Source organism: Lathyrus oleraceus, chromosome 3 (genome assembly GCF_024323335.1).
Source record: "Lathyrus oleraceus cultivar Zhongwan6 chromosome 3, CAAS_Psat_ZW6_1.0, whole genome shotgun sequence".
Lineage (NCBI taxonomy): Eukaryota > Viridiplantae > Streptophyta > Magnoliopsida > Fabales > Fabaceae > Lathyrus > Lathyrus oleraceus.
Window position 1 is genome coordinate 358,544,246 of NC_066581.1, and position 13,306 is coordinate 358,557,551.

The following is a 13,306-nucleotide window of genomic DNA, read 5'->3' on the forward strand; positions in this document are numbered from 1 at the left end:
TTTGCCAAAACCTTTGTGAAATGGTGATACTTTATCCAATGGCTCCCAAATTTTTTGTGCCTAAACTAGACACACTCATGGTGATCTTGGTGTAGAGTTTGTGAATTTATCTTATCTGGATTGTGAGTTATGAATTTTTGAATTAGGGTGTGACAATTTGTGTCACACCATTGATGTCCAACTTCATGATTTTTGATACCATGCTTCCTGACCTCCAATTGATCTGATTTTTTGCATGAACCTACTCTTGTATGTCTAGTTTACATGTTGAATTTTCTTGGATTTATTGGTGGCATTTCATAATTGTTTGAGATTTTCTCCCCTGCTTAGTCAAATGTTGACTTTTTGTGACACATGTTCCCATTTCATTTGTGAAATTCTCATACTTTATTGGATGGACATGAAATTTTATATGAGATAACTAGACATCCTAATCTTTGACATGGTTTTAGTCCCATTCATTTATCATACACCATCTCTAATTTATGAATTTTTCAAGTTGATTCATGTTTGGTTGACTTCTTTGAGCATGTTTAAGCTTGCCTTGCCTTTCTGATTTTCATTGACTATCTTCTACTTGTCCAAATGAGCTGAAATTTGACATGCTTACCATGCTGTGGGTTATGATCGATCATGATTTATTTGATGATTTTTGGAGATGTTTAAGATTGCTTTTGAGCTAAGTCTTGCTGTTGACTTCTATGAGCTTCTATATGCCATGTCTTGACCTAATTTGTTCATGAAATGATGATGATGATTGGTATGGATGTGAACCCAATTGGTTTTGTTTCTTGAATGTTTGAACATGATTTTGGATGCTTGCCCTTTGCTGTTTTGACTTTTTCATTCTCTTTTGACCCTAGGCTTGTCCTAGTGGTCCTGTTACTCACTTTTGAGCTCATGTTTTCAGGTTAACCAACAAATGACCAATGAGACCAATCCTTTTTGGTTGAGCTTGCTTAAATATCATTGTCTAACTTGTTTGTTTTGTAGGTGGCTTGGCTCACATGCCTTGAGCCTTATGCCTTGCACATTCACTTGCTTGTGTTGATTGGTTGATGTCTGTTTCATTTTGATTTAACTTTGACTTGTATACTGATCTGTTTGACCATTTCAGGTACCTTTAGTTGCTTAGTTCTTTGAACTTGCTTTGCTTTGCTTGTATAAGCAATTTGCATTGAGGTATGCTTCTAATCTTCATGTAGTCTGGAAGACCTGGCCTGTTACTTGGCCAGGCAACTGTCTGAAGTCCTCCTTAAGAGGCAATGTTTGTGGATGTTTAATTTTGTCCTTGCATAGAGTCAAAGACCTCCTAAGTGAAGAGGCAATTGGCAGAACCCAAGGGATATGCAACCTATCCCCTGCTATTCAGTGTGTCATCTGCTTTGCTCACACCACTGTGTTGATGCATTGCAGATACAAACCCAAGATCTTGTACAATTGTACAGTTGAGTCAGTTATAAATGTGTAGAAGGGTTCCCCCTTTCTGAACCCACACATTCTTGTCTTGAGCTCTCCCAGGCCAGGGATAAGAGCTGTGAAGTCTTATCTTCACTCACCCTTCATCAGCTTCACCTTAGCCCCTCAATGGCAAGGTTAAGAGCTAACATTACCCAGTTCCAGAGGTTTGTTTATTGAGGTTGATATGACCCCTCGACTAAAACCTAACCCTTGTTTGAGCCACTTGTGTGCATATAGTGTGTGCTACCTGTGCTATCTGTGCTTGTAGGATTGTTTGACTTGCTTCCTGTGCAAGTTAGGATTGTTTGACTTGCTTCCTGTGCAAGTTAGGATTGTTTGACTTGCTTCCTGTGCAAGTTAGGATTGTTTGACTTGCTTCCTGTGCAAGTTAGGATTGTTTGACTTGCTTCCTGTGCAAGTTAGGATTGTTTGACTTGCTTCCTGTGCAAGTTAGGATTGTTTGACTTGCTTCCTGTGCAAGTTAGGATTGTTTGACTTGCTTCCTGTGCAAGTTAGTGTTTGCTTAGACTTGCTTCCTGTGCAAGTTAGGTTTTGCTTGGCTTGCTTCCTGTGCAAGTTAAGTGTAGGTGTGGCTTGCTTCCTGTGCAAGTCATGTCTAGGATAGGCTGGCTCCCTGTGCCAGTTAGCTAGAAACCTTAACTTAGGGTTGATTTTGCATGATAACATCTAGGATCGAGTCGTAGTCTCCCTAGTTGTGTCTCCCTCTGTTATCTGGTTAGGCTAAGTCCTTTATCCCTCTGTAGGGGAACTACGTCGCCCTGATCCTCATACCAGATGAGGTACGTAGGCAGGAGATGAGCTGATCTCTCCGGGCGCCTGTGTCTTTGTTTTGTCTTGTTGTGTGCTTGGAAGCTGATGTAAGTCCATCGAGTGGCATTTGGGTCCCAGTGTGCGTGTGTTTTGGTTCGGATGCTGATGTAAGTCCAGTGATTGGCATTCAGGCTCCATGTTTGCCTTCTTGAGTGCGTTTTGGTTCGGATGCTGATGTAAGTCCAGTGATTGGCATTCAGGCTCCATGTTTGCCTTTGCCTGTGTTTGTTTGTGTGTGTGTCAGCCGAGCTACGAATGCTCTGATTCTTCTCTCGTCCGAGAAGATACGTATGCATAGGATGCGATATCCTAGCGAGCATGTGTCGTTTCCCCAGTCCGAACTACTTCGACTCTGATGTCTATGCCTGATAGACTAAGTAGGCCCAGGATGCGACATCCTGCCGAGTCAGTTTCAGTCTTGTCTGTTTTCTTGCGTTTCTTTCAGCCAGTGTGTGTGAGTATTTGAGCAGTGTTTAGCAACCAATTTTCCTTTCTTTTGTGCGTGGATCCCGTAGAGTACTACGGATGCGTAGGGGTGCTAATACCTTCCCTTCGCATAACCGACTCCCGAACCCATACTCTTTGGTCGCGAGACCATGTCTTTTCCAGGTTTACTCTGAGCGTTTCCTTTCCCTCTTTTGGGATAAATAACGCACGGTGGCGGCTCTGTTGTTCTTGTTTTCCCGCCGGTTTTTCGCGTGATGCGACAGTATCCTTAAAAAAGAAACCATAATTACACAAAACAAAATTACAAATAGCAACAAGTTAAATTGACTATCCATTAGATTTAAATACACATTCGAAAAATATTTTTTAAATTTTTTTCAAAAGTTATAAATTTGTAATTTACACGTTTAAATAAATACATAAAAAATAAAATTAGATTTAAAATAATAATTACATATATAATGTCAAATAAAATAAAACAGTAATTTGCTAATGTCTAGTCTAATATCAATAATGAAGTAATATAATTACATGAAATAATTAACAATAAAATAAATTTCAAACAAATATATTAATTAATTAAATTTGAGATTTGAGATTAAAGTAATACACCGGTGAGTGTTCTATATTTATATCATCTAAAAATAATTAAAAATCACATTGTTTACATATTAAAAATGACCTTTAACAAAAATTAAATAATAAATAATGTCTTGATCCCCCTATTTAAATCAAATCATAAAATTACTTTCCGTAATATGTCATATCCTCTTAAATGCTCTATATCTTGCCAGTTGAGACAAGTTGAGTTCACAAATGCTTTATTTTTTGTCAATGGGGACAAATATGATAATTTGTGAACTCATATGAGTCTAATTATTATTCAATTTCATTGATCTTTATTAATTTGTGAAAGAAAAGATATTTTGGTGACATTAATGAATGGTTAATTACTCACTGGAATAAATATCTCAATTTACAATATTTTCTCTTATCTCTCTTACCAACCACTTTTCATTTGTTAGTAAGAGGAAAGAAGATTAGTTGGGATAAGAAGAGAAGAAAAGAGAAAAGAAGAAGAAGAAGAAAAAAATTGGACAGGAGAAGATCAAGCTTGGATCAATAAAGATTTTAATCTCAACTCTTATCATTTCTTGATTCAAGGTGGGCTCTTAGTTAGACATAGTTTTGGTGGGGAAAATCCACGAAAGGGAATTAGGGTTTATGTGTTTTTTACGAGCATGAAATTAGTTTTGATGCATGAAGTTCTTGTGTTTTAAATGCTTGCTTGTGAAAACCCATGATGATTGGTATTGAATTGTGTATCATGATGTTATGTGTTATTGATTGATGATTGTTTCTCACTCTATTATGTTTTCTTCCTGGCTCTATTTTGGCGTTCTTGCTAGGCGAGGGAACTACTCACTAAGCGAGCGTATTAGTTTCAATTCAAAAGTTGTTATGCAATTCTCGCTAGGCGAGGACATGTTTCGCTAAGTGAGACAGACGATTTTGAAGGAAAATGACATTCTAGTTTCTCTCGCTTAAGCCTCGTTGCGAGCTCGCTTGGACGTTTTGCTTGAGCTTTATAAGCGAGGAAGATAAAATATGTAGCTTTAGGCTTTCTGCCTCGCCTCGCATGGAGCTTGCTAAGCGAGGGTTCTAATGTTTTGAAAACACTTTGTTTCATTGTTTCCACCATAAAACGGGAATTGTAGCTCCATTTGACGCAAGTTCGGATACATTGGAAAGCCAGTCCAATGCTCTGCTTTTTAGTAAAGAGAAACCATGCTTGTGTTATAAATATTAATTAGATAATGGTAATGAAATTTATGTGTGTTTCATGAATCATGTTATGATGTGTATGAATTGAATGATTAATCTATAAAGCAAGCTCCATGATGATGAGTGCGAGTAAACCTAGAATTATAGCCAGGTGAATGGAATTAGAAAGATGACTTAGGTTATGGTAAATAACTTAGGTTACAATACTCAAATGTAAGAGGTGTCTCAGTGTGCATCTGTGAGTGGTTAGTCGTTAGAGGTGAGTCGTCCCATCTACGAGAATGCTGAAGGCATGGATGGAGAATGATATCATAGTTGTAATTCAACTAGCTTGTATGGAAACACATTGTAATATATTGTGATTGTGATAGAATCAAAAGGTGTTAATGAGAATAATCGCGTGGTGATTAACAAACTAATCGTGTATTCAGGAATAACCCCTATTTGTGTGCATCCCGAGTTCGAGACCCATATAAAGTAGTAACCATGAAGGAAGATGATTATTTAGTGGATACCGTGACCTAAGTCCACAATCTGTGGATTCGGATCATTCAGAGAGAAGTATTCCATGATATGGGGAGTCCGAGATCCGTGACCCTAATTCGTAGATTTGGATCAGCCGGGGAAACATTCCTTGTTGTGTAGACAATCATGACCTATGTCTATAATCTGTGGATTTGGATCGGTCAGGGAAACATAATTTGTCATTGCGTTCCCGAATAGTGATACATTGAGTTATGAGAACTCATGTTGTGTGTTTCCATACGAAGCGTAAATTCCCTTAGATGCTTAAGTTCTTGTTCTATTGTGTAAGTGTACACAAGTAGGACGAAACTAAATGGATTAATTTTAAAAAATTGATAAGATATACCTGTAGAGGCGAGTTGACCCATAAGATAAGGGAACTCACTAAGATTATTATCTCACCCCACTATTATCGTTGTTGTTTTTAAGTAGTTCTATGCAGGGTAAAGGATATGATAAGCTTTATGATATTTTAGAGATCAAACTTTTTGGATTGTGATCTTCCAATGTGGATCATGTGGACTCTGTTATAGATCCTAGTTTTGTTTAGGAACCTTTGTATATCATGTGCCATTTATGTATATTATTTCTGTTAGACATGTATATATAAGGTTGGCGATATGCTCTTATGCGTATCAGTACCAATTACATTATGTATAATGTATTTTCTAGATGTATATTATACGCGGGTGTGACAATTGGTATCAGAGCAGATTGATTCTCGATCCAACCATGAAACATCATAATATCATCAAATTATGCCTTATATGTGTAATTGTCGTCATTTTACTTAATGCCATATGTTATAGTATTGATCCTGATCAACTTAATTCTATATGTATGAAACTTATGAGCATGACTGACAGAGGCAGAGGTCATGGAAGCCTCAGAACTCATAATGAAGAATCAAAATCAACGATTAATGGTAATTGGGCTGAGTGGCCACCTCAATTTTTGTAGTTTATGCAGCATTTGATGCAACAAACAAATGGTGGTGTTCAACCACAACCCGCCCCGCAAGTTGCTATGGGTGGTAGTTTTCGAGATTTCTTCTGGATGAAACCTCATGAGTTCCAAGGTATCCTAGACCCATTGAAGGCCCATGATTGGTTTCTAACTTGGAAAGGGTGTTTCAGATTGTGCCATGTAGTGAGGAGAATAAAGTGGTTTTTATTTTGTAGATGATGAAGGGTCTCACAGTAAGATGGTGGGAAAGTGCTCAACTATAATGGCTAATTAATGAGTTACAAGGGATTGGGAACACTTTAAGATCACCTTATTGGATAAGTATTTTCCATGTAGTTTGAGGATGCGGGAGGAATTTGAATTCCTGCAGCTCAAATAGGGTAACATGTCAGTCACCAAGTATGCCAAAAAGTTTGAGAACATGGTTGTCTACTCTAGGCAAGTCGTGTATACTCTGCATGAGAAGTGGAAGGTAGACCAGTTTATGTTTGGGTTAAAAGATGAGATTGCTCACAGTGTCTCTCAGAGATAGTTCACTACTTATGCTGATTTGTTAAGGCAATGTTATGTAGTTAAGGACAAATTAAAAAGGATTCCAGAAGAAAGAGATCAGTATAAGTTTGGTCATAAGGACCAACAGAGACCAAGCCAATAGTTTAAGCATAAACCTCGATCCTTCAAAATGGAAAACAAGGACAAAATGCAATATATGTTCAACCTTATCAATGTCAAGTGTGTAAGAAGTTTCATTTTAGAAGGTATATGGTCGAAGGGTTTCAGTGTTATCAATGTTAAAGAGAAGGTCATATAGCTCGTGATTATCCTTAGAAGAAGACTCAGGTGTAAGGAAAGAGTTTCGATCGAGTCTATACCTTGGATGCTAAGAAGGCCAAGGGTGATCATAATTTGATCACTGGTACATGTCCCTTTAATAACCACCCTTGCTTTGTACTATTTGATTGTGGAGCCTCACACTCTTTTGTATTGACTCAATGTGTGAAACATCTCAGATTAGAAGTAATTATGGTATCTCTTCCAATGGTAGTTTCTACTGCTACAGATAATAGTGTTGAGGCGCAGTGGTAGTCTGAAAATTGTTCACTATTTGTGAATGGTTGGATATTCCAAATTGATCTTATATGCTTACCACTTAAGAAGATTGATGTGGTGTTGGGTATGGATTGGCGTTCGACCAATTTTGTGTACATTGGTTTCAAGGAAAAAGTAATATTTATTCCAACCGGTAGGGCCATTCCCAATGATATGATAACCATTTTGTTAGGGACTATGATTAGCATGATCAGTTTGTCGTTCGAGCGTGAAATGTATACTCTCTTGGTTCTCACCAAGTAATCAAACAAAGATTTGAATATTACACAAGCTCATGTAGTTTATGAATTTCTAGAAGTTTTTCCCGAGAATGTCAGTTATCTTCCTCCGAAAAGGGAAGTGGAATTATTTATCGATCTTGTATCGGGAACTTCCCCAATCTCCGTCACTCTTTATCGTATGGCACCAGTTGAACTTAGATAATTGAAGAACTAATTGGAAGAATTGTTGGATAAGCATTTTATTCATCTGAGTGTCTCCTCGTGAGGATCCATAATGTTATTGGTAAAGAAGAAGGATGGTGGGATGCGCTTATGTATTAACTACCGTTAGTTGAATAAGGTTACCATCAAGAATAAGTATATCTTACCTCAGATAGACGATATGTTAGATCAATTGAAAGGATCTTGTGAATTCTCGAAGATTAATTTGCAATCGAGCTATCATCAAATCTGAGTTAAAAGTCTGAACACATTGAAGACCACATTTAGAACCTAATATGGTCATTACGAATTCCTTGTAATACCATTTGGAGTAACGAGTGCTCCTGCCATTTTTATGGATTATATGAATCGAATATTCCGACCTTTTTTGGACCAGTTTGTAGTGATATTCACTGATGATATCCTTATATAATCTCATACGCAATAAGAATGCGAGGAACATTTAAGAATTGTCTTATCTTTACTGGAAGAGAAGAAACTTTTTGCAAAGCTCTGTAAGTGTGAATTTTGGATAACCGAGGTGAAGTTTCTTGGTCATATGATAAATGGCAAAATATGGTACATGACACTTGGAAAGCATTGCCCTTATTAACTTGTTTCATAAGTTAAGAGTATGAAAAACCCCATATTTGATATAAAAATTTATTATGTTAGGATAACAATTGACTAATGCAATTTTCACCTAATTCCAACTCATTGTGTATGTATTTGTCCAAAGAAAGTGAGTGGAAGGAAATCTTGGAAGGAAATGCAAAGAAGACAAGTTTCATCATGCACGCTAAGCGAGCTTCTAGCGAGCAAGGCAAAGAAAAGTTTAGATTGTGGCACTTCTAGCACGCTTGAAGCGAGCATAGAAGGAAATCGAGAGAGTTTCGCTTCTAGCATGCTTCAAGTGAGAGAACTTGCAAAAATACAGAGAGTTATGCTTCAAGCATGCTTGAATCGAGAGAAAAGAAAAAAATATTCCAAGTCTTCAAAAGCATGGTGCGGTTAGCATGGTTGTAGAGAGAGCTCTCTTAGCCTGAATTTATATGGATAAACGTGATAAGGCAGTTTAAAGATGTTGACATGTCAAATTGCTTTGTGGTGAAGAAAGGGTGTGGTGCTTAGTCTGCCTGGCTGGGGCTTAGCATGAGTGTGATTTCAAATGGAGTATATATACCACTCAGAACATGAAATTGAGGAGCTTTTTACCATATGTTACACATTTTACCATTTTTAAAAGAGAGAAAAATTGGCTTATGGAGAAAAAGTGGCATCTTTAAGAATTGAAGGTGGATAGACATTGTTGCCACCGGGATTTCACGATAACGAAACCGGGACTAAAGAGATGCCAAAGAGAGGCAAAGTCAGAAGAGTCGCCACCAAATTTTATTTAGTTTACCTCTATCGGAGAGAAGAGGGGAAATAGTCGATAAAACCCTCGGAAAAGAGGCGCGCACGGGAAGCGCTAAAAGAGAATAAGGAATCGGTCTCGCAACCGAGATTTGGGTTCGGAAGCCGGTTACGTAAGGGGAAGGTATTAGCACCCCTTACGTCCATGATACTCCATGGTAACCATTTGGGTTGTTTTAAATACATGTGATTTATCTATTATTGTTTTATTTTCAAAAGAATGTGTGAAAAGAAGGGGGTGTTTTTGTTATTATAGTGTTCGCCAAGGATTGGGGCCCTTGTGCCTACGTATCACTCATTCGGGGATGAGGAATCAGAGCTCCGTAGTTCGGAGTATAAAATATTTGTGTGTTGGTTGATTTTACCTTTGAGAAAAGGGTTTTCAGGATGATGCCCTAAGGAACAAAAAATGAGTTTGATGAGTTGTATTGTTTTTACCTTGAATGAGGGTTTTATGAAAGAATGTTTGTGATTATTTTGTACTAAAGTCTATGGGCGGAGGTGATTATTCTAGAAAACAAGCCAATCGTCTTGCGTCCAAAATAATCAGAGTAAGGGTAGGAATGCTCCATTCTTACTCATTCTCCACCACTTAAGGCTCGTGGCGCACAATAATAATCGTAATTATTAAGTGTTTTGAATTTGATTATAAAAATTCCACTTGACGTTGAATCAAGGGTTTGGTTTATTTGATAATGAAATTTGGCTTATGCAACATGAATGCAAAGTAACCAACAAGAAATTAAAGAGTCTCATTCTAAGGTAGCCCAAGAGAAATCCTTTTGTGTGCAAAAGTGACCTAATCTAAATAAAGGATAATGGTCTTACAAACATGTCCCCCTAAGGTGGTGCCATGATGCCATTCTTACAACATGCATGTAAGTTACAGATGAAAATCCAAGTGTTTACAAAGTATCACAAAGAGTAAAAGAAGGCTTCCAAGCAAAGGTCCTAAGATGAAATCTTCTAAGTCCAAGTTGAATGTAAATTACAAGGTAATGACATAAAAGTAAATCACAAGATAAAGAATGACAATATCACAATAATAATGGTTAGTGAATGTAAATGACACAAAATAAACCACAAGTTAATGGTAACAAAATCGCAATGACAAAGGTTAATGATAAAAAAAAGTTAGTGAAGTATAATTAGTGGTTATGTATAAAATGAACATCCCGAGGACTATTTTTCATAGGTCAAAAAGACTCAAAATATGACACATTAAGGGATATCTTATCATTGATGCAAAGTATTGAAGATGATTGAAAAATCAACTAACAATAGATTTGTAACAAAGAAAGTTATGCAACCCTAAGTCCATCTATCAATATTATGATTTGTTCTCTTTATTTTTGTTTTTACTCCTCTTTTATTTAGCAAGATAGTAATAGAGTAAATAAATTAGCATAATGTAAATGATATGGTTAGATAACAATAAACATAAACATAAACATAAACATAAACATAAACATAAACATAAACATAAAGTACTTGAAATAAAGTGAACAGTAAAATAAATTGCAAGGAAGTAAAGTGAAATAATGTAAATGTTAGGAGTTAGTAGTCAGTGGTTAGTAGAATAACAATAAGCAAATAGAATAACAAGTTAAATGTAAAGAAAATGGTTTCATCTATGTATCAAATGACCCAAATATGGTTGAAATGGAGGTAACCTATCAATGCCTCAAAGTATCATGAAGGATCTATTGATCAATCATTAATAGGTTTGAAACATTGAAGATTTTATCAACTCTAAACAACCATGGCCATGATCTAATAGATCTCATCAACCAAATAAATGTGAAAACAAGTCAACAATAAATAACAAATGAAACAAAATACAAAGTTTGATTAAATATGGTGGATAAAAGTAGCAAGAGCAAGAAATCCCAACAGAAAAAGGTGTAAACCAAAGTTATTCATTTTTTACAAGCTTGAGTCTAAAACCTCTCAAAAGATCAATCAAGAACAAACAACCATTTTCAACACAAAAACAGAACCAAAAAGTTAACAAAGTTTAAGCTAAAATCATTACCCAAAAAGTGTTGAAAAAAGGTAGGTTGAAATGGTGTTGAGCTTGGATATAAAGCAAGGGGTTTGGGATGAAAGTGTTTATGGTGGAGGTATAGTGAAGGAGCTGAGTTATGAGTGTTAGAGAGTGAGAAGTTTTGAAAAAAAATATGAAAGAGGACAAAAAAGTTGGTGGGGTGACTTTTTCAAGTGAGAGAGATTTTTTTTTGTTTTGACCTAGGTTTGGAGAGGAGAGTGAATGGTACTTGGACAGAACTTTTGGGGGCTAAGAAACATGAAAAATAAGGGGAAATAGTACCTCTATTTATAGGGAAAGTAGGTGGAAAAAGGGGGTGACCCAAAAGGTACTCTGTGTAAAAAACAGAGCTTCTGTTGTTGTCCACGTAGGTGTAATCGATTACCATGATTGGGGTAATCGGTTACACCATCCAAAATGGCCTGGAAATCAATTTTTTATCCGTGTAATCGATTACCATGATTAGGGTAATCGATTGCACAGTCCAAAATGGTCTGAAAATCAATTTTTTGTCTGGGTAATCGATTACCATGATAAGGGTAATCGATTACACAGTCCAAAATGGCCTGAAAATCAATTTTTTGTCTGGGTAATCGATTACCATGATTAGGGTAATCGATTACACAGTCTAATGGTTGTCATACAAGACAGTGTTCCTTAACAAGACAATGTTCCTTAACAACGACTGGAACACAAAACATCTATTGGGGACTGTGTAATCGATTACCCTAATCATGGTAATCGATTACCCAGACAAAAAATTGATTTTCAGGCCATTTTGGACTGTGTAATCGATTATCCTAATCATGGTAATTGATTACACAGACAAAAAATTGATTTCCGTGCCATTTTGTATGGTGTAACCGATTACCCCAATCATGGTAATCGATTACACCTGCGTGGACAGCAGCAGAAGCTCTATTTTTTACATAGAGTACCTTTTGGGTCACCCCTTTTTCCACCTACTTTCCCTATAAATAGAGGTACTATTTCCCCTCATTTTTCAAGCTTCTTAGCCCTCAAAAGTTCTGTCCAAGTACCATTCACTCACCTCTCCAAACATAGGTAAAAAAAAAAATCTCTCTCACTTGAAAAAGTCACCCCACCAACTTTTTTGTCCTCATTCATATTTTTTTTTCAAAACTTCTCACTCTCTAACACTCATAACTCAGCTCCTTCACTATACCTCCACCATAAACACTTTCATCCCAAACCCCTTGCTTTATATCCAAGCTCAACACCATTTCAACCTATCTTTTTTCAATATTTTTTTTGGGTAATGATTTTTTGTGTGCCTTAGGGCATCATCCTGAAAACCCTTTTCTCAAAGGTAAAATCAACCAACACACAAATATTTTCTACTCCGAACTACGGAGCTCTGATTCCCCATCCCCGAATGAGTGATACGTAGGCACAAGGGCCCCAATCCTTGGCGAGCACTATAATAACAAAAACACCCCCTTCTTTTCACACATTCTTTTGAAAATAAAATAATAATAGATGAATCCCATGTATGTAAAACAACCCAAATGGTTCCCATGGAGTGTAGCGGGATATTTGTTACCTTTAGATTTATTGACTAAATCCAAAGTAAATCATACAATTCGAGTCACCACCGCACTTCTATTTATCCAAAGGAAAGGTTAGAAAGCGAACAAAAACCGAGAAGTTTTATCAAATCAAAAAATAATAAAAATGTTAGAGATCTGGGTAAGGGGGTTGGTTATGCAATGGGAAGGTTTTAAGCACCCAAAACATCCTTAGTACTCTAAGGGAGCCCTTTTCACAAATGTTGTAAGGTAGGTTGGTATTTGTAAAAAATATTTGTGCAAACATGATTGGGGAGATGAGAGAAGAATGTACAAGTTATTTACAACTTTTGTGTTTGAATGGATAAACCCATTGCCTACGTACCATCTTAAAAAGGTAGGATCAAAACTTCATAGTTCGGGGTAAAAATATCAAAAAAAGTTGGTGAATTGATTGGTCAAAATCCTTAAAGATCTTTTGTTATCAAAAGGGAGAAAACTCAACCTAGAACCACAAATCCACCATGTGAGGAGAGCTTCGACATGCTAGTGAGGGGTTAACCCCTATAATAAGCATGGAAGACTTATAGTCCATCACTAAGGATATAGGTGAGTATTATATCAACCTCTAAGATAACTCAAACCTAATAGCTAATGTTTATGAAAAGTTTTGGCAAGAAGTGGTCATTGAAACCACAAAAACAATTGAGTGAGTTGTATTTACCAATGAAAAGTATTTACAAAGTACGGTCAATGTTTACTTAGAA